The sequence below is a fragment of the Mesoplodon bidens genome (assembly GCF_964165515.1).
Source record: "Mesoplodon bidens genome assembly, chromosome: 3".
In the NCBI taxonomy this organism is placed as follows: Eukaryota; Metazoa; Chordata; class Mammalia; order Artiodactyla; family Ziphiidae; genus Mesoplodon; species Mesoplodon bidens.
This window is the reverse complement of record NC_138178.1, coordinates 146,090,901-146,113,002: the sequence shown is the minus strand read 5'-3', so window position 1 is coordinate 146,113,002 and position 22,102 is coordinate 146,090,901. Positions and strand designations below refer to the sequence as shown.

The window sequence follows — 22,102 nt, the reverse complement described above, 5'->3', positions numbered from 1 at the left end:
TTCTTAAATTTTTTGAGAACAAGTAAGTTGATGGCGGAAATGAATTTGACATGTGTACCATTACAAAGAGCAAGTGCAACTTAGCCCTCTTTCCTAACCATTAAACAAGGATAAGAGGGAAAAAAGAGTGCAGACCGAATGAAGAACAGTTATTGGTTAAGACAACTTGGTGGATTCTCTGACATTTTCTAAACAAGTGCTTCCCTCCCACCTGTGACATATCCTGACTGCCTGAGAACAGTCACCCACACCCTTCACACAGGGGCTCGGAGAACTAAAACTGGGATGCTGAGAATATGTTATCACAAAGCTTTTTCCCAGTGCTTGGTTTAGGCTTCCTATGGTTGGCAAAAGGCCTTTCATAAGCCAGTGGCTTGGCTGTGTCAGTGGGAGAGGGATGTTTAGTTACCCTGCAGGACTCTACTCTGTAACTGGGGTGGCCATACTCCCAGTAACATGAAACCTCAGGATAATAAAAACAACAACAATAATAACAACATTGTTATTATTACCTGGAACCTGACTGTCTAATCACTGTACAGGAATCTAAGCATTTTCCATCTAATATCTGATTTAATCTTCACAAGAACCTTGAACGGTAGGTACTACTACTATCTCCATTTCTGGACAGTGGTTAAGTAACTTGTCCAAGGTCACAGAGATAGCAAGTTGACAAACTAAGCAGTCTGACCCCAAAGCATATAATCTCGCTAGAGGTTCAAATCAATTCCATGTTAGATAATGTAATTCATTTTAAATATTAAAATTATCCTGGATACATTACGGAATAAGAGGCAAAGCTTCCATTCACTATCAAAAGAAAACAGGAAGCTTTGAAGATGGTTCATACTGCTGCTTGCAGCTCTACATCCTCTTGAGTGGGCTTGGACTTGGCTTCCCAGCTCTACTTCAGAACCTAAGCAGAGGGAAGTATTTTAACATGCAGACCAACTCTAGGGCCCCAACAAGGGAAGGATTCCTGAGGTAGAGGGTGGATCAGGTGATTCTAAAGCACATACTGAGAAACACTGCTTTGGGGTATTCTAGGAAACTTTTTTTTTTTGATTGATTGATTTTTTTGGCTGCGTTGGGTCCTCGTTGCTGCACGTGGGCTTTCTCTGCTTGTGGTGAGCGGGGGCTACTCTTCGTTGTGGTGCGCAGGCTTCTCATTGTGACGGCTTCTCTTGTTGCAGAGCACAGGCTCTAGGCACACAGGCTTCAGTAGCTGTGGCACACGGGCTCCAGCAGTTGTGGCTCACGGGCTCTAGAGCGCAGGCTCAGTAGTTGTGGCACATGGGCTTAGTTGCTCTGCAGCACGTGGCAATCTCTCCGGACCAGGGCTTGAACCAGTGTCCCTTGCATTAGCAGGCGGATTCTTAACCGCTGCACCACCAGGGAAGCCCCTCTAGGAAACTTCTGAAGCCACTGCAGGATTTGAGAACTAGGTCATTAGATGTTGATGGCTAATTCCCCTGAACCGCTAATGAGACAGATAATCACTTTCAGTCATAGGCACCGCATGTGAAGAAAGCTGTTGATAGAATGGAGTGGAGGGAAGCAGGAATTCAGAGACTTCAGTTCCCAAAGCTCTCTTTACAGACCTGCATCATCTGAGGAAGCCATGTGCCCCTAATCTTCCACATCTGAAATAACCTGGCTAGAAGCTGCCCCCCAAAATGAGATTGATTCCTCTGAAAAATAACTGCCAAAGATGCAGTTAACATTGTATATTAATGACCAAATTCAGATATCCTTAATAGAAACTTCAACACCAAAAGGCTGAGTGGGGAAGAGTTTTTTTTTTTTTTAATGTGTGATTTTTCGAAGTCCCAACACAAAGCTTGTTGCCTAGGTCTTTGCACTCATTTGTAAATTGAATAAAGATGCACTCGCTTTCAGGTTTCGCCTCTCTGTGTTTTCGTCAGAGTTAGTAAGTGTCCATCCACATATGTGAGCTCACCAGTTTTGTCCTTCCTCTTTGGCTTAAATTATCTATGTCAATTGCATTACTATCCAAGAAAGATGGCTCCAAGTTCGGAAACGGTTTTGGTAATTTGATTAAGTTGTACAGAAATGCTAGTGCTTTCTTGGGCACCAGTGACCTTTCCCTGATCCTTTCTGGTCTCTGAGGGTAAGTCCTGGTTGCTGCCTCCCCTTGAGGTGGGACCCCCTCTATTCTCTGATTTCCTCAGCCTCTTCACAGGGGCCACACAGTCCAGCTAAGACTTCAGATTGTCTGCTTCTGCTGCTGCCTACCAGCTGTGCCATCCTAGAAAGTGTTTTTTTACCCTCTTTTGGCATCAATTCTCACAACTGTAAAATGGGTATAATATAAGCAACCTGCTCCGAAGTTGCTGTGAAGATTAAACAAACTAATATATATAAATCACTTGGAACAATGCCTGGCACACAGAAAGCACTCAAAACGTGTTATCTTTTATTATGCCTCCACCTTGCAATACTAAGAAAGTTTTGCATGAATCTAGAGTTTTATATTTTTGAAGCAGTCTCAATTCATTATTACTACAATCAGCCCTCACAATAACCATTTAAGCGAGACAGGACTTAAAGTTTATGGATGCTTCCTGCTATAAGGAAGAGGAACTGACCTGGCCTGTTCCTCACGAGCTGTTTGCTCATTAGTCCCAGTCACTGGGTCAGAGACCCATCTCCGTCATCTTTGGATGCCACTCCCCACACACATGCCAGCAGGCGTCAGTAAATCAAGGCTGAACTGCACTGAAGGTTTACAGCAAGGGCTAGCCGTGCTATAAACAGAGCAACCCCAGCCTTAAGGCAAGGAGCGGGGGAACAAGTCAGAGTCCCTGTTCTAGGGAATTCCTGGCTACCCTGAATACAGAGACAAGAGGGCTAATTTCCTAGTCCTGACTCCCACCTCATCCCCGAGAGGAAAAGGAGCAGCTGCAGGAGAGGGAGCAGCCAGAGGTCACTTAGAGGGAAATGGCAGAACTGTCCCTGCACAACCTCGAAGGCAGCAGGGAATCAGGATAATACAACACGGCGTTACCCAGCCCCTCCCGCCGGGCCAAATGGGGATCCATAAATGCGGTGTTTCAAAGGCGAATAATGCTGCCTTCACTAACTGAAATGGGAGTTGCTTTTGAGTAGAGTACAGGCCAGTCTATAAACACCAGGGATTAAAAGGCTTCCTGTGGGGCCCGACTGCCACCGGCCTAAAGACGGAGTCTATCTGGCCCTCCAGACCCCAAACAAACTCCATGGCACTTCCTTCAGGGAAGAGCTGCCATCATCCAATGGTACACCCCCTCAAAGTGATACCGTAACCCTTTTCTTCTTCTTCTTTTTTTCCACTTCAGATCACTTTGCTAAGCAACCTCCCCTTTCCGCATCCTGCACCCAGCACCACTCACTCCCCAGCGGCCCCCCAGCAGCTCCCCACCTGACCCTGTCCTCCGCTCTCCAGGCATTTGTTTTCTGCCTCCCTCACCACCTCATCCTCCATGCCAACAACTTCCTAATGCCCATGTATTTTATCTGCCATGAAAACAACACAGGCTTCAGAATCCTCCCCAACCTTGGTTCGGGCTGCACACAGTTACTTACAGTACTTAACTTTTCAGAGCTTGGTTTTCTGATCCATGAAGTGGAGACAGGCCCTCCTAGGTACAAGGCCTAGCACAGGGCCTGGCACAGAGCGTGCACTCAATACCTCCTGCCTTGTCCCACTCCCCACGGGATTCTTCTTCTTCCTTCTTTCCTGGGCTCTGTGACCCTGATACAGTCACTCTTTCTAGGTATCACACCTGCTACATCCAAAGGTCTCAACTCAAAGGAGTGACCCAAATGAGGAACATTTTAGTCCCCGATGTTATCTGTGTAGCAGGCACATTCTGGGCACATGGTCCCATCAGCAACCTTCAAATTACAATAAAGAGAGGACTGGTCACCTTCTATCCCCCCACCACAGATGACCCATTTAATGAGAAAAGTAACCAGAGCGGATGGGAGGACACGGAGTTGAGAGTCACTTGTGGCAGAAGCAGGAGATAAATAAAGGCCTCTGTAAGGTAAGGGTAGCATTTCCACATGCAACTAAAAACCCCAAAAGGAAAATTCCCATAATTCCACATTTACATATAAAATTTTTAAATCAATTCTGACAGCAAGAACATCTGCCAGATTTGCTAGAAACACCATCTGGTTCATTTCTGATAAGCCCCAGGCACAACTTCACACAGGCCAGGAACTGCCTACAGTTTGGTTCCCAAAAGGTGGCATCCTCCATGACAGCTCCAAGGCAGTGGCCACCCCTCCCTCCCTGGGGCCCGAAGGCTGCTCCTGCTAGTTCATGATTAGACTTGAAATTAGCCCGGAGCTTGACTCTTCTGTAAGTACCTCCTCCAAAACTTCCAGGCATCACCCTTATAACCAGAATTAATTGAAGCAAGTCTGTCTTCAAAAACCCGATAAATACTACAGAAACATGACAAACAGCAGGAACAACTTGTGTTTCAGAGGGGCTTTCATAAACCAGGTGGGAGGGCAGCTTCTCCACTGAAGAGTCTTATTTTTCAATTAGCTAAGAGTAAGAGGGTCCCCTCCACGAGGTCTTTAAGCTCCTCCAAGGACCTTCCTTTTGCCAAGCCAACAGGAAACACTTTGATGCACTTCATGGAGGTCTTCAGGCCACCATAAATAAGGAAAAGAAAGCAGCCTGGGAGTCAGAGCAGACTTGTCTCAAGGTGCAATGACTTGGTTTGTGGTGCCTCAACAGCAGGCCTATCCTTCAGATCCTGATGGGGAATTAAGCATAAAATGTGAACCCAACACCTACAGCAAGAATATACCCCAAAGAAAAATGGACTACAAGGTTCACCAGCCACCACTAAACACAAATGGAAAAAGGTGTATTTGAAACACACGAAAACAGGATAAAAACTATCATGTGCAAGAGCCTGTACAAATATGCACACCCCTGGGACTTCCCTGGTGGTCCAGTGGTCAACAACCCGCCTTCCAACGCAGGGGACGCGGATTTGATCCCTGGTCAGGGAACTAAGATCCCACATGCCGTGGGACAACTAAGCCCGCCTGCTGCAACTACTGAGACCGTGCACTCTGGAGCCCGCACACCACAACTAGAGAGCCCACGTGCTGCAACTACTGAGCCTGCGCACTCTGGAGTCTGCGCACCACAACTAGAGAGATGCCCACACATCGCAATGAAAGATCTCACATGCCACAACAAAGATCCTGCGTGCCACAACTAAGACCCGATGCAGCCAAATAAATAAATAAATATTCAAATAGGCACACTCCTTCTTCTAGTCCACTAAGCAAACCTGGGTTGGTAAAACTTTAAGCACTGTATTGCCTGTACTGTTCACCAATTTTTGGTATTTCATGACCCTTGTGAAGACGGAGCAAGGCAAGTGTGGTAAAGAGAGAACTGAGAAGGCAAGGGTGAGAAGCATGCAGTACAAACCGAAGGTGAGAAACGGGGGCATAATCAGCTCTGGCCTCACAACTGGGTTTGGGGATGAGAATCTCTCACTCTCTGAAAACAATGCTGGGCAGAAATCACTCAGCGTTTTTCCTTCTCAAAATGTGAATACACAGAACAGGAGCCCACAGCGAAGCTCAAAACTGATTTCCCACCAAGTGTGGCTTCTACTCACCCATTCAGCCGCACAGACAGGCAGCTAGCTGAGGAGCAGGTAGGAAGCCACCAGCAGTACCAAAGTGGTGTGGAAACAGGCCTACCCCAGAGAAGCTGAGCGTCCTTGTGCTGGCCTTCCAGGACAGAAGGAGGAGGGCTGGGAGGCTGTGGGCGTGGACTCCAGCAGCAGGGCAGTTTAACAGAGAAGGCCAGACTGGAGGAGCTGAGAAAACTGAACCCACAACAAGGGCAGTGGTCAGGAGTCCACCACCTGACAAGCCAGGAGGATGTGAAAGAAAAGCAAGAGGAAACAAGCCCCTCCCTTTTGTCAATCTGGATGCGGTCCACCTGCCTTAGAAAGTAGAGGAAGGATGTGGCCCTAAACTGGACTCTCCCCTTCTCGGACAAACTCGGACGCTCAATAATCTCCGCTGTCCAGACCAGCAGCATGTTTCACCTCCAGCACCTGGCTGGTGCTTCGTGTTTGCCCATCGGTGAGACCTCCCTGGTTTGCTACCTGGGCCAACAGGCCACACAAGCATCAGCATCACCATTTCTGCTGCTAACTCAGCCCTTGGCCTTAAGACAGGACACTTGTCCTAAACTACTCTGTGCCTCACATTCTGTAACTTTAAAGTGGGCGTCACTCCCACCTCACTTCCAGGGTAACTGAGAGGATAATAGCCAATAACAGATAATATTTACTGAGCGCTTACTATGGGCCAGGTACCAGGCTAGTTGCTTTCCATGTCTCCTCCAAACCCCCCTATGTAGTAGATACTGATGTTAACCCCCATTTTCAGTTTAAGAACTGGGGCTTAACAAAGAAACTTATCCGAAGTACACAAGCCAGACAGAAAATCTAACACTACTAAAAGCAAGGGCCAAATACTAATTAATACCACTTCTTCCCCAAATAAACTGCCATGAGTATCTTTTACTTGTCAGACAGTGAACCTAGTGTTTCAACTATCCCATTTTATTTGATTTTCATAACAATCCCATGAGGGGTTACTTTTCAACATAATTTTAATTATTTAAGTTATACATGCCAATGGTGAAAATTCAAATGAAACAAAAAGAAAGTTTAAGAAGTTATAGTTTCCTGTTACCCTTTATCACCCCAGAATTCCCACCCCAGGTAATCATTAATATTCTGGTAGCTATCCCTCTAGAGACAGGTAGCGGTAATATTATCATCTCCATTTTACAAGTGATAGAACTGAGTATCTGAGAGGTTAAATTTGCTCAAGGTCATACAGCTGGGAAGTGGCTGAGCTGAGACGGGAAGCAAGGCGAGTCTGATCCCAAGGCCCGCTCTCCTCCACCGCCTCCCACTCAGGACCCACTCCTTGAAACAATCGTCCATTTTCATTCACCATAGGAAAGGGGGAAGCTCTGCCTGGCCCACAGCCAGCCTCACTTCTCCACTTTCCCAACCAAATGGAAAAAGCAGACAGGCTGTCCGAGCACACGCTGCCCCAGGAACATTGGCACTGCTTCGTGTTTTTCAAATCTAAGCTGTCCTGGATGAGGCAGGACCTTCACCTCCAACCTCCTCACTGCCCAGACAGGCTCATCTTCTGCCTCTGAAAGTAAGGGCAGGACAACGCAGAAGAGGAGGTCAAGCCAGGCCTACAGGAGACCTTGGATCCCCCTGTCAGCAAAAAAGGACACTCTTCCGGAGCTCTTAGGAGTACTGAAGCGAAGACAGTCCGCCTTTGGAAACAGCTGTGGGGGGCATCTCAGGAAGGCCCCGACCCACAGTTGGTGCCTAGAGTCAGAACACACCTGCAGAAAGACAGAACAAGACTGCAACGATACTGATACAGACTGCAGAGCCCTCAAAATCCCCATCACAGGGCCCTGAGAACCCAAGGAACTTAGAATTTCTGCTCTGGCTCACCCCCAAATGGACCTCTAATAACCTGGAAACTGCATGGGTTTCTAGATACCAGGGTTTTGCCCCTGTGGCCTCCCAGCTCCTCCAAAAAATAAAAGTAAAAACCTTCTCAGACTATATGGCAATGCTTCTTCCTCAGTTAGGAGACGAAATTTGCCCTAATTACACACACTTTCACCTCTCTGTCCCATCAGTACACAAAAACATACCGACCTTTAGAGTACCTATGCTGAGATGGGGGTAGGGACGAGGAAAGGGGTTGTTACATTGCTTTCCACGCACAAGTTAAAATTTATCAAGTCTGCAATTCCAAGAACTTCCCTGTTTCCCAGCAGGATACCAATGTTTGATTCAGCCTCAGCCATGGCTGACTCAGCATCCCTATTTACAAGCACAGTGGATGCTAAATGTCCACTGGTTACCAAAGGCCTTGGCTTTCCCATTTGTAAAATGGGACTGAAACCTTTCTCAAGGTAATTATCTGATTTCTTATGTGAAAGCACTTTGTAAAATAAATAAATCTTTATTGCTGTTAATATGAATGCCCAACCTACATAAGTAAATGAAGAGGAAACTTAAACCACCCCTTCCCTCCTCAAGGGGTTTGACATCTATGAGGGGAAAAGATTAACCAAAACACAGGAGAACAATTCAAAACCTTGGTTATACTGTGCTGCAAAGAATCCCTGTGGGGAGATGATTATATGGGAAAGAGCATCCAATACTTGTTCTATTAATAAATGAGTTCAGATGCACTGCTTAACAAACATCTACTTGTTACCACCCACAGAAAGTTTTACCAACACCAAAGGCTCTGGAATCTGTTCATTCACTGTCACTCACACACACATCCCAAGAAAAACCGTCGGTGTTTGCAGGGAGCAGCCCTTCTTTCAAAGATGTGATTTTTCAAAAGCATTCACAGACCTTCAAATGAGATGACCCACACAATTATATTTTGTAATTCCAGGAGCAAAGGAACCGCCCCCAGAAGAGCTCAGTTCTGGAGAACAAACAGAAACAAGCCATCCTGTGTTAACCACTTCCTTGCCTGCAACCAGATTCACAGTGGATAACATACATATATGTAAAAAAGGCCAAACCAGTAGATGCACACATGTAAATTGGCTTCAGGGTATGACTGATGCCTCCTGAGGCTTTTAAAAGAATGACAGAGTTTTCCAGAAACAAAGACCTGCGCTTGAAAATTAGAAGGGGTGACTCTCTGGTCTCGGATCAAAATTCATAAGGGTTCCTATAGATTGTTTTTGACTGGCCTTGCTAAAACATTTTGGACAACAGCCAATACCCTCTCTTTCCTTCTCCTCCTCCCACCTCCATGGTTCCTGAGCTGTCTTCTTTTCCTGCCACCAGTCAGAGTAAACTTGGTGAATGTTAACAGCTTTTTATCACCTTGTTTATATTTGTTTTTCACTCAAACCAAGCCTCCCTCCAAATGTTTCTTTTTAGAATTTCATCAATAATACCACTCTTACATTCCTTGTCATCAAGGCTTATGGACTCAAGGTCACCTTGCCCTCTCACCCTTTTTACTTTAATCCTCTATACCGGGTCAATCCTTCTCAACCAGTCAATTAATCCAGGAGCTGAGTATAAAGAAGTGGACAAGACAGTCACTGACCTCAGGGAACTTCCAGTCTCAGCCTAGAACCTGAGCCTACACGGAGATGGCTTACCCACAGAGGTAAAACATACGGGGATGTGCTTTTATTGGGACCCTTATTTGTGCCAGTAGTGTACTAGGTCCTTTACTGCCTCCAGCAAGTTATAAAGCCAGATATATCAGGAAGAGACACAAATTAACATATCTAAAATTGAGGCTTGAAGGAAACGGACAAAAAAAGATTCCCTAAGGAACTCACACCACTGATCCTACCTATTTCCCTTCTCCCAATTTCTCACTGTTGAATTCACACCCGCTTTTCTCTCTAAACTAAAAACAAAACCCCCCCCCAAAAAAACACTTCAGGGTCAGAAAACATTCCCACATTAAAAACTGGCTAGTTAAGTAAAGCTGGAAAACTGGAATCCTCACACCAAACTCCTAGACCGAGCTTGCTCTACAGAGAAAGGCAATTTGCTCTCTTGCTAGGGAGGCCAGGAGGAATTCTCCAAGGGTATTTTTCAAGTTCTCCTCCCTTCCAGGGTGGCTGCTGGTTTGGAGCACAAATGTCCCTAAAAAAGCCAGAGTCACTCCTTCAGAGTAGCCAAGCTGAAAGCCTGCTTTACACAACAGATTCCTCCAACACTACTGTCAAATTAAATAAGCCGTTGAGTATTCCCCCAGACTGTTAACTTCATGAGGGCAAGTGCTGTGTGCATTTTGTTCTTGTTCACAACTGCATACCTAGCACTTAACCACCACGGGCATTCACTAAATACCTGCCACACAAATGACTTGACTTCCTTCCTTCCTCTTGGTTTCTGCAGCAACCCTCTACCCACCTCCCACCAGCCTGACATCACAGCCCAACCAGATTTTCAGCTCACAAATTATGAGAACTTGAAGGTGCGTGTAAAGGGGAAAATAAGATGGACCAATGAAATCTTACGCAACCCAGAGCCTGTTCTTCTTGCCATCCTGCTGTGTAACAAGCAAAGTTCTCACAGGACTGAAACGAGGAGGTAGATGGCCTTCCCCTGGCAGAGTGTCTGCCTGGGAGTGGATGAGAATCAAGGATTGATAAAAGTGTGCACCAGCCAACATACCATTTGTTAATTCTCTAAAAATGTCCTGAGCATGCCAACTGAAAGAACAACACCCACTGAACACCAAACTGCTCACTGGCTTTCTGGGATGGAGAAAGCTAGCATATATGACACCTCAACCCAAGAAGTCTATTTCCTTCCTGGCTGGTTAGAGACACAGTTAGAGACGTGTGTTCACACTGCATTTGGAAGGGTGGCTGACCCACATGAAATAAACCTGAGGATATCAGAACCACAGTTGTGAAGGGTTTCAGTCTGCTAGGAGGGAGGGGCCACCAGCCATCCTAGACAGCATGTTCTCAAATACTGGGCAGTCCTACTACACCTAGGATGCCACCAGCACCTACCTGCCACTGTCCCACCTGGGTGAGCAAGACCCAAAGGGGAAAATGACTCAGGAACCACATCCCATTGGCCTGGAGTCAGGTGGTGTTTTCTAAATTGTAAGGAAGCACAGTACAGAGATAAAAGAGTTAAGCAGGCCCAGCCTAAGCACAACTCCCATTTTAAGAACAGTTCTTCTTAAGAACTGAATTTAAAGACTCATTCCCTTTTGTAATTTCACTATTAGACTCAAAACCACAATCACAGAAGGGATAGGAGTTTGTTCCTAACGATATGAACCACATACCCTTCTGGGCTCCAATCCCCTTTCCTGGAACAGGCCCAGAGAAGAGAAGTTGATCACACTAGGATAGAAAAAGTACCAGACTAGGAATCTGCAGCCCTGGCTTCTCCCCTGGCCCTGTCATCACTTAGGAAAATGAGCTCTGAGCAACCATTTCCCATTTTTCTATTCTATAAAGTGAGGATGTAAAATGAGACCATCCTCGGAGTCCCATCCTCCCAACCCTAGCATTTCATGAGCTCTCTCTGGTCACATGCTTGGCTTGCTGTGCAAGAAGTTTTGGTAACATCTGGATACTACAGTCAAGCATTCAAATCTTCAGATAAGAGTCCTGTCTCCTTACTCAGCCTTTTGAGACTCCTAGTACTTGGGAACAGAATTTGTATTAACAGGTAGAGCCCACTCCAAATCTAAAACTTTTGGCAGTGAACAGTGGCAGGGAAGTTATGGCTGCATTCATACACATTTACACACACACACACACACACACACACATGAGGGGACTTTCTGGAAAAACTGGTACTTGGACTTGCTCCAGGTGAAACAGGTACAGGGGAAGACGATTCAACTTCCTAGTTTTTGTCTGGCTTGTTGGACAAAGGGCATGAGCCCTGTGTCCCATGTGTTTCTGAGGTAGAACTATCTTGACTCTCTGACCCTTAGGTGGCCTACACATGCACACTTTCAAGAGCTTCTGGGCGGGATCTAGGAGCAGGAAAAGCAAGACCAGCTATTGGTTCCAAATGCTAGGAATTCCAATTAGAACAAGAGTGAAAGGAGGCACTGCACTATTTCAGTACTGAGGCTGCTATGATGTAAAACCACCCAGGGGTAGATTAATCTGTAGAGGAAATGACACTCCCAGCAGCACCATCTGTTCCTCTTTGTGTCTGGCCTGATCTGTATTTTAAACCTCGGGTGCAACTAAGGTCCACCAGTAAGAGCCCGTAAGAGCCGTTCTAAAGAACATTCTTTCTCAGGCCTGCGTTTAAACCACACTCACAGCCCCTCTCCCTCCCCCCCTCACGGGCTGGCTCTCTATTCAGCAAGCATGCCACTCCCCAGTCTAGCAGCAGCCTCCAAGCAGGTGCACAGAACCCTCGCATGGAATTTTTCATAAGGAAAGGGAAAACTTCTGAGAACTATAAGTTACATTGATAAGGAAGGCTCTGTGGGGTTCATGGTAACACTCTCTCCAACAGACACAACTGAGGCTTCATGCTGAAACCACACCCCCCTTTTTTTAAAGAAGCAGTACATGTGCACTGAATCCAGGCACTAATGTATCTGTCAGCTCTCACTACTGTTTTAAGTTCCACACCAAAGATTTGGAAACAACGCTACTGGAGAGTTCAAACCTCTTAAACACTATACACACACACACACACACACACACACACGTGTATATATATACATACATATACCTATATATATACATATATATATATATATATATATATATGTATATGTGTATGTAGCACCTTTTCTTAATTCAGGGCAATACCCTCAACACCACAGGACCAAGAGATTTCGCTATACTGTTCTTGCCCAAACAAACTACATAACCAAGTAGAACGTTAACTCCAAAGTAGAAATATGGATGCAGCTTTTAAAATATCTCCCTGAGAAATGAGAACATATGTCTACATGAAACCCATGGGTTCATGGCAGCATTATCCAAAATAACCAAAAAACACAAACAACCCAAATGATCATCAGCTGATGAATGGATAAACAAAATACAGTAATATATCTAAACAACAGATTATTCAGCAATAAAGCAGAATGAAGTAGTGATATATGCTGCAACATGGATAAACCTCAGCAACATCAGGCTAAGTTAAAGAAGCCAATCATTAAAGACCGCATATTGTATGATTCTATTCAAACGAAATGTCCAAATAGGTAAACTATAGAGAGCGGATGAGTGGTGCCCCTGGGCTAGGGGGATTATAGAGGAATAGGGACTGACTACTAATGGAGTTTCTTTTGGGGGTGATGAAACTGTTCTAAGATTAGAGTAGATAAGATTATGGTGATCGCTGGACAACTCTGTAAATATACTAAAATCCACTGCTTGTACACTTTAAATGGATGACCTTTATGATATATAAATTATGTCTTAAAGCTGTTTTTTAAAAATGTCATATGACAAAATAAAATCACCCCTCCAAAAAAATAATCTCCTTGAGAAAACTTAGAAATAATCTAGATGTATGAGAGAGGGTATTTAAATCACAGCTGATCTATTTGATGGAATTTTATAAAGCCACTAAAAATAATTATAAAGGCTATGTGTTATTGTAGGAAAATGTTTATGCTATAACGTTAAATGAAAAAAAAAAAAACGAAATACAAAATTGAATGTTACAAGGACTACCAACTAAAAGAAAAAGTAGAATACATGGAAATGATGTTTGTGTTAGGTTGGTAGAATCACAGTGGTTCCCCCGCTCTATTTCCCAAGCTTTCCGTAATCTTGTCCCAGTGTACTGACGATTAAAAACAAAACAAAACAAAACCCTCAGTCTTCCCTCAGTTTGCCTTGACTGCAACTTAAAATGCAAAATAAGCAAAACCACCTTGTTCTCTTTTTCAAGTTCCCTTTTTTAAACTTCCATCCACTTAGTTACTGAGATTAACTAAGAACAACTCAAAGAACGAAGAGTGGGATAAACACTCCCCCTCTCCTATTCCCAGAAGCTAGTTTCATTTTCCTGGCTTTGTCAGAAACCAAAGCCTAGTCTAGCCAAAATATCAGCAAGGAGAGTCTACACACAGGGCAACTCATGTTCTGTTCTTAAACTTCTGTGGGTGAAGGCAAGTCACTGCTGGCAGGAGGCTGGATTTGGAAAGATTAGACTTTCCCCCTCCTTAAAAAAGGATAGAAAGAAAGGGGAAGTTGGGAAAAGCCCCTATTTGTGTCTGTCCTCTGAGGTTTTGTGTCCAATCTCCAACTACAGGAGGAAAGAATCCTGAGTCATTTAATCTTTCACCACAGAAGATCCTCTTCTGAGTAATAAAGAATTGTCAGTCACCACCTCTGCCGTCTGCAGACCCACTGAGAACCTATTACTATCATCAGGAATCCCAGGCTACCTGTCCCCAAATCAAGCAATGGGGCTCTGCCAAAAAAATAATAATAATAATGGTACGTGTGTGTGGGAAGGGAGAATACATCTAAGGGCACACCGCTATCAGGTAATTTTAAGGATCCACCAACACTGGCGACAGAAACAGGGAGCTACATCTGTTTCTGCTTGAGAAAAATGCTTCAGTAATATCCTGTCTCTGGAGTACTGCGTGAATTCTTGGCACGCGGCTTCAGATGCTTCAAGTGTGGCTATTTTCCTTTTTTGAGATGTAAGAGCCAGGGAGGGAGAATACATCACAGGCAACACGAGAGTCTGTGAAACCCGTTCAGTTCTCACCACAATCACTGCATTTTCTGCTATTGCATTTTCTGCTCCGTGAGTCTCTCACAGAGACTCAACTGTCCCCTAGCCCTGACAGCAGCACAGGTGGCCTTTCACAGCTGAAGTGACCCAACTCGGCACCACCGAGAGGCCTACCAACAGAGTGGAGACTTCCACACTCGGGTAAGAACCAGAGGATGAGAGAGCAAATAGAGGAATCCTGCTGGCTTCTAGGCCAAAGAACTAAAAGGGAAGAAAAGGAACAGCATCACAGACACAGGTGAGCACAAGAAAAAGGAAGCATCCACAGGTGCCCGACAGGCTCTGCCACTAAAACCTAACCCTTGTAAGAGGTGCCTCTTTCCCCAGTACCTCTACTTTTTCAGATAAAGGTTTCACACGGATACATGGAACTTACAGCCATCTAAGGGAACAACGGCTGCTGCCCTGAATCCTAGCCGGGGCAGGAGTGAACACATCTTGATGCTCAAGGACGGTCACCCCCATGCTGTCCTGAAACTGTCATTAGTCTCAGATCCACAGCTGTTAGCACCTTCAAATACTCATCACACACACACACACCCCCAGCCCCAACCCTGAGCTGCAACCTTCATTCCCATCAATGGGGAAACAGCCCTACCACATTACAGGTATCATTTCTCACTGCTCTAGTTTCCAAGTTTCCTGCAATGTGGCAACATAACTTAAAAATACTAATGTTTTAAAAACCATTCCCATTAAGTGAAGCCTCACCACGGTGGGATATGTGGGTGGCCCCTAGACCTAAGCCATCTTGAGGAGAAACCAGGGGAAACAGTCTCTATTATCATACAAGCAGGTGTCCTAATCCTCAACACTCAAGTCTGCACCACAGCAATATTTGCTTTCAAAGTTTAAAAAAAAAAAAAAAAAAGGCACTGGGCTTCTTCCTCTCCTTGTTCCTTCCCATCTTTCTCCTACTGCTTGAGGGAATGCACTCTACACAAGACTTCCTTACTGTCTAGGTGGATGAAAAGAGGGAAAACGAATCCTGCTTGGAAGCTTTCGCTAGATCACATGTCACATTTAGGAGCTCAGTAAAACGCTTCATGCATGGCAGTTACACAACTGGGCCTAGTGGGTCTGCAGACATTCAGGCCTCCAAGTAGGCATTTCAGGCCTGTAAGCAGAAATCACATCCCTGTTGCTGCCTCTCAGTGAATCGTCCCTGAGGAAATGGGGAACTAGAGGGGAAGACAAGCACATGTGCTCTCTGGCCTTCCTTCCCTGCCTGCAAGAGGCTCTGCTAAAGACATTCTCCCCAGTTCACTTGTTTTGGTATGGAAACGAGGAAGATTACGTGGCTCACTAATTTTTAAAGAAATACTGTAATTCTCTGAGCCCACAGACAGATACCAGTAGTTACCTGGCTATCAGAAGAGCTAAGAATGCGGAAAGAGAGTACTAGGAAAGATTTAAAACATAAGGCAAGTTTTTTTCTGGAGGATGTAAAAGCATAGAGGAAGTGAAACAACGCTGAGTAGCAATAAAGTTGAAATAAGTTCTTACTTTTAAGAAGCCAGATGAATGATTCCCTTTGGACGGTGCATATGTGTGTGTATGGAGAGGGAAGGTAGCTATAGGAATTGCTGCCCTGGGAACGGCAAGGAGGAAACCCCCTGCCAGGAGATGCACCATTACATAAGAGCACAAGTTCAGTCACCACATAATGGAGACCTGCCAGGAAAGCAGACAAAGTGCTGAGGTCTCTTCATCTGCCAGCCTGCATCTGTAAAACCTCATTCTACCTTTCTTCCTCTTCTTTCTATCTGCCCACATTCTGGGCTTTGAGAAGGCAAGCCTCAGCAAATAAGTTGAACTGCCATGTGACAGTGGGTTTGCTCTTCGGGTTTAAGCACTACAGGGCAGAGGAGAGGCAGGTCCTAGTCTGAGCACTCAGGGACCTGTCCCCGTCTAGCTGTAGGTAAGGTTTGGTTTCATATGCCATTTCTACTACAGTACCCAAAAGACCACCCTGTGGACAGGGAGTTCTATTTATCAGGACTGGTATCAGTATTGTTCTCTATTTAACGCACTGGTCAGGACTTCCTTAAGCAGCAAATGGCCACCAATGAAAATTAACAACATAAACCAAAATAAATTGACTTAAAAACCATGAACTCCGTAAGAAATGGCAGGGTTCTGTTCTGTTCACTGCAGTAACCCCAATACCTAGCACAGTGCCCGGCATATATTCTGTATCACAAATACTTGTGAGTACCAAATAAAAAAAAAAAAGAATGAATGAACACACGAATGTTGTGCAAACGTACCATAAATGTGTACCTTGGAGAAAGAAATAAGGATGCACATGATCTGAGAAAGCCTGAGCAAGTAGTGCTTTGGAAAGAGTCTAGAAAGACTCCAGTTTCAATTTTACCAAATGGTAAGCAAACTAGAAATTAACAGTATAATCTAGTAGTTCAGGGTGAGGGCTCTACTATGAGATACCTTTGTGACCTTGGGCAAGTTATTTGTTTGGCTTTGCTCTCATCTGAAAGAATGAGAATAATGACAAAATCTACCACAAAAGTTTGTTGTTTATTAAATGAGATCAAGAAAGTAAAGTTCTTGGCACAAAACTCAGTTCACAGTAAGTCCTCAAGAACTTTCCCCTGTTATTGCTATTATTTTTTCATTATTAAATATCTCCTCTACTGAGGGGAAGGTAGATGTACTCCCCACGCCCCAAACTCTGAAAATTTTCATTTCTGATTGAATATGCATCTAGCTAAAAATGGAAAGCCCAGAAAATTCAAAACTCAATGCCAAGCACATGTCTCTACTAGCCTCCACTAGATGGTGACAATTTGGGTGTGGAATTCCCAAAACAGAAAAGGTGTATGTATGCATTCACCCCATTCATACATATTTTTTAAATCAGAACAATGAAAAGAACAGAAGTGAATTAAACAGTGTAAAGGATGGAAAGACACTCGTCACCTCTGCAGACCTAGAAAGGGTGTAAAATACCTACGGTTTAATTGAACTGGGTAGTTTCACTGCACCTCTGTACAGAGCGCACACAAGCCCAGTTAGCAAGAGCAGTAATGCCCAGCGAGCCGCCTGCCACCAGGGGACATTCTATGGGAACAGCAGCATCAGGCCTCACTGCTGAACTTCCCTCAAACCAGCTGGAGATTTGTTCTCGACGCCTCTTTTCTCCTGGGTCTTACAGTCCCCAAAACCACCTCCCCCTCCTGACCTCCTTACAGGTAACTTCTCCCACTTCAGCAGCCCCACGGTCACAACCCTGTGGGAGGGTCAGACCGACACCAGTATTTGTCTCTAAAACCCAGAAGTGAAAAAAGAAAGTCTACATACATAAACAGGAAGTGGTTTCGGTGCGTCTCAGCCCGGATACTAAGAAAAGTTTTTGAGATTAAAGACCAGACGAGGCGCGGGGGCTCCAGAAAGCTCTGGCGCTCGCACACCCGGGCTCCAAGGTGCCCTCGGAAGTCCACCATCGCTAAGCCAACCCTGCCCCAGCACAGGACCCACAGCTTTAGTTGGCTTGACGGAAAAGCAGTAACAGTATTAAAGACAGCCAGCCTGTGACTACCTCCCAGCGACCTGCAAAATGGGGTCTCCACCGTGAATTCCGAGCCGGAGCGCGACGCCGCACGTCCGGCGAGGCCCGGGCGGCGCGCCCCGATTCCGGCCACCAAGCTCCCGGCCGCAAGCCGGCCGGCCAGTCTTCCTCCCGGCCTCGGCACAGCTCCCCGCCGCCGCCCTCCCGGCCCACGCCGGCACCGGGCTCGCCGCCGGGCGTCGGGGTGACAGCCGGGCCGGCGCAGGAAGCGCGGAGAGCAGCCGACGCGGGGCGGCCGTCCGGGCTCCCCAACGTCCCTCCCGGGCGGTGCGCCGGTCCTGCGCCCCTGACAGCCGGCCGAGGGCGCCAGTGACACAATGCCCGGCCCCTCCGCCCCACGGCCGCGGTGACAACTCACCCGGGGAACGGCGCGGCGACCTCCGGGAGGCGGACGCTCGCAGCTTCCGCGGCGCAGGGATCCGCTCCGCCGCCCGCGCGCACCCGCAGCCCTCTTGGGTCTTGGCGAGACCCCGTGTGCCCTTGTCTGGCTGGAGCTGCGGGAGGAGGAGGCGGGAGGCAGGGGACGAGGATGTCGCCGGCTTAGGAGAATGGAACACGGCGGCCGTAGCAGAGGCAACGGCAGCGGTACGCGAGTCACCGGCCCAGCTGTACCGCGCGGGCGGGGGAGGCCCGCGGAGGGGGAGGGGAAGGGGAGGGCGAGGGGCGGGGCCAGGCGCGCACGCAACCAGCGCCGGCGTCGCGCTGCCGCGACCGCCCCGCTGGGAAGCCCCGCCGGTCGACGGCTGGAAGCACGCAAGCGCCGCCGGTCTGCCCGCATGCCCCGCGGGAGGCGAGACTGGGTGGGCGGGGGGTGTTCTTAAAGGCACCGTCACGCCAGCGCTGCTAGAGTGGACCGGGTGGTGGTACAGATTCAGACTGAGATGCCTTTGCGCTGCACTCTCCAGTTCTTTTACTATTATTATTGTATTATTATTTGGATTATTCGGATATTATTTGGATTACTATTATTTGCAAAGAATTGGTTTGCTCTCCGGTCGACAAGGCGCTTTCATTCCTGTTGCCTTCTTAGCTCAGGAATCCCTCGCCAGGCCTGTCGCTAAGCGGTATTTCTCCCTATTAAGCGGTACTCCTCAAACTAGGTTGCAAAGCCTACCAACCTCAAAATTGTCCCGGGGTGCAGGTGTAAAAATGCAGATTTAGAGTCCCACGTCCCACCATTCTGATTCGAAAAAGCTACGATTGGACTCTGGAATCTATCTCAAAAAGCATTCCTAAGGGATTCCTCAGCACACTAAAAGCACGCGACGGATCTCAAGGTTCAGAAAACTGAAGTTCAGAGTGCGCACTGGCAGAGTCCGGGCTAGAACCCCGCCACACGCCTAACTTTATTTCCCATCCTGAGCCTTGCCTCCTGGGGCTATTTTCCAACATATGCTAGTTTGTGGACTTTATAGCTACAGCATCTATAAGTGATCCCACTGCGGCCCTAGGAGATACGTCCTCTGTATGTATTTACAGGGCTTGTGACCCCTTAATGACAACGGTTTTGACTTTGTGGCCCAGGGCCTTGAACAGTGCCTGTCTCAGAGGAGCTCCATTAATGTTGAGGCGTTCCGACTTGAGAATCAGTGCCAGAGTCTGCGCTCGGACCCAGAGACTTAAGCCTCTGCTGCAGATTGGGTAAGGCAGGCTCTCCTTTCTGATGCCCTTTGGACACCCTCTCAGGGCCTCTCACATAGCCTAGTTCTAGCAGGTTCTCTGGAAGAGTGCTGTGAATTGAATTGAATTTTTGGTTGAATTTTTGAGGTAGCTCAAACAAAGCAAGCAGGGTGTCAGGCCGACCCCCGCCCCGCCCGACCCCACCACCATGCACACACACCCATCCGAAGAAAACCCTCCCATTCTGGGGCCCACAGGACCTATGGCTGCTGCTGCCTCTTCCATAAGCCTGTCTTTGTTCTGCCTTCTTTCCTCCTTGAGTTCTGTTAAAGAGAAAACCCACAGGCCCAAAATGGCATCACTTGTGCTAAAGCCCGTGATACCAAACCTAGATTTACTACCTAACCTAACTGCAGTTTTGACCTTCACCATAAATGTAATCTTAACCAGTTTGGAATCTTCTGGTCAGCACCAATGAGGTGCTGTCACATGGACCCTCTCCGTTCCCCAGAGGAAGAAGAGGCAATTTGCATAATAGAACCCTTGGCAGTTCTCTTCCTCCCCCACCAAAAAAAAAGAAGACCTTCGGGCCTAAAAATTATCCTTTCTTTTCTTTTAATAATAGCTCCCTTGCCCCAGCCTTCTTCCTATAAAATCCTTCCATTTTGTACAACTCCTCTGAGCACCCTTCTAGTTGCTAGATGGGATGCTCCCTGATTCCTGAATCATTGAATAAAGCCAATTAGATCTTCAAATTTACTTGGTTGAATTTTGTTTTCTAACATCTCCTAGGTCCAGACTCACTGCAGAAGCTGGACACCTTCCCTTCCTGCTCATTTCCTCCTCTACTGGGGCCTCACTGCCCAGACCACTAAGGGGGTTGAAAGCAAACATTAGATCTGCCTGGATCTGCAACAGAGTTCACCAACCTGCTGTCGGCTGCAGGAACACCCCAGGCGGACCCAAGGGCCAGGAAAGCAACAAGGGGGTTGGAAGCAAAGGAAGGGCTAGGGAGGAGTTAGAGAAGACAGATGAGAGAAGAAGAAAAGAAAAGCGGGCAAATCATCCTAGAAGGCAGCTTGGCATGATGGAAGATGGGTTAGGCCAGGCATTGGAGCCCCTAGTTCTGCAGTCAGTTTGCAGTCAGTTTGGCCACTAACTGATCGGTGACTTCATGCAAGACCCTCTACCTCACATTGTAAAATGGCGTCTGAGACCCTATGCAAATCTGTTACTATCTAAAAATCTTATCCTGGACATCCCAGTGTCCACAGAACAAAATCAAACTTGGAGTATGCCTTGGACTGTGTCTTGTGCGCCCTACAGTCTGGCCCAGATCCTCTCCATCCCTCCACACACCCACGCTCCAGCCTCCCCACACCACCTGCACGCCTCTAACAAGCCACCTACTTTCACACTTCAGAGCCCATGCCCACACTGTTTCCTCTGCCTGGAATGTCCTCCCCAGTCACCTTTTGCAACCTTTCTAGAGCTTCCCTTCTGCTCTTCTGTGGCATTTTGGATGATCCTCAGTTTAGCACATATTTCCTTCTGCTTTATATTGCCAGGGTCAGGGGTGAATCTCTTTTCTCCCTTTGTAAATGCTGGCTCCCCAGCCTCTCCTCTCCCGCCACATCCCCTCCTGCCAGGTTCCACTGGCCTCCTCTATAGAGCTGAGCAAAAGCCCCTGTTACATTCTGCCTCTGGGCCTTGCTCGTCTCACCTGCAAAATGGGGATGGTACTCCCTGGCGGAGGTTAAATATTTTTAGGTCATTAAAGAGATAATTCCCAAGATGAGAGTTAAGAATAATTTAAGTTTAGAGATTCTCAAGTGGGAGGAACAGTTGATTTTTTTTTTCAATTTAAAAAATTGTTTTAAAATTTGTAAATATTTTTGAAAATTTAACAGCTTTACTGAGATACAATTCACACACCATACTACTCACAGTTTAAATATATAATTGTATATTTGAAATGTACAACTCAATGGTTTTCAGTATATTTACAGAGCTGTACAACCATTACCACAATCAATTTTAGCACATTTTCATGATTCCCAAAAGAAACTGTATACTCATTAGCTATCACTCCCCATTTCCTCCCACTCCAGCCCCTGCCCTAGGCAACCAATAATCTACTTTCTGTTTCCATAGATTGGCTTATACTGGACATTTTGTATATGGAATCCTACAAGATGTGGTCTTCATAATTGATTTTTTTGTATCTTACACCTAGCATAATAAATTTTAAGGCCAGAGCTATTTTTTAAATTTTCACTTATTTATATAGCCCCTGCCTTGTACTAAAAGGGCTTAAGATGGTTCTTCAAGCTAATATTCCTAGGTCCATCCAGATTTCCAGTACAAATCTTTTTTTTTTTTTTTTTTTTTTTTTTTGCGGTACGAGGGCCTCTCACTGTTGTGGCCTCTCCCGTTGCGGAGCACAGGCTCCGGACGCACAGGCTCGGCGGCCATGGCTCAGCGGCCATGGCTCACGGGCCCAGCCGCTCTGCGGCATGTGGGATCTTCCCGG

At 46.5% G+C, this 22,102-nt stretch overlaps 1 protein-coding gene across 3 annotated transcripts in view; it reads right to left on the bottom strand.

Annotated features, from left to right (window-relative positions):
- SUSD6 (sushi domain containing 6) overlaps positions 1-18,601 on the bottom strand; it is a 93,691-nt gene extending 75,090 nt beyond the window's left edge. For 2 of the 3 annotated variants that reach the window (XM_081229101.1, XM_081229100.1), the window contains exon 1: positions 18,308-18,601. The gene's annotated coding sequence lies outside the window, so the exon portion shown is untranslated. Of the gene's footprint in view, positions 1-17,930; positions 18,276-18,307 lie in introns of those variants that run through there. The other variant, XM_081229103.1, reaches the window with a different exon arrangement.
- Positions 18,602-22,102: the final 3,501 nt, after the last annotated feature.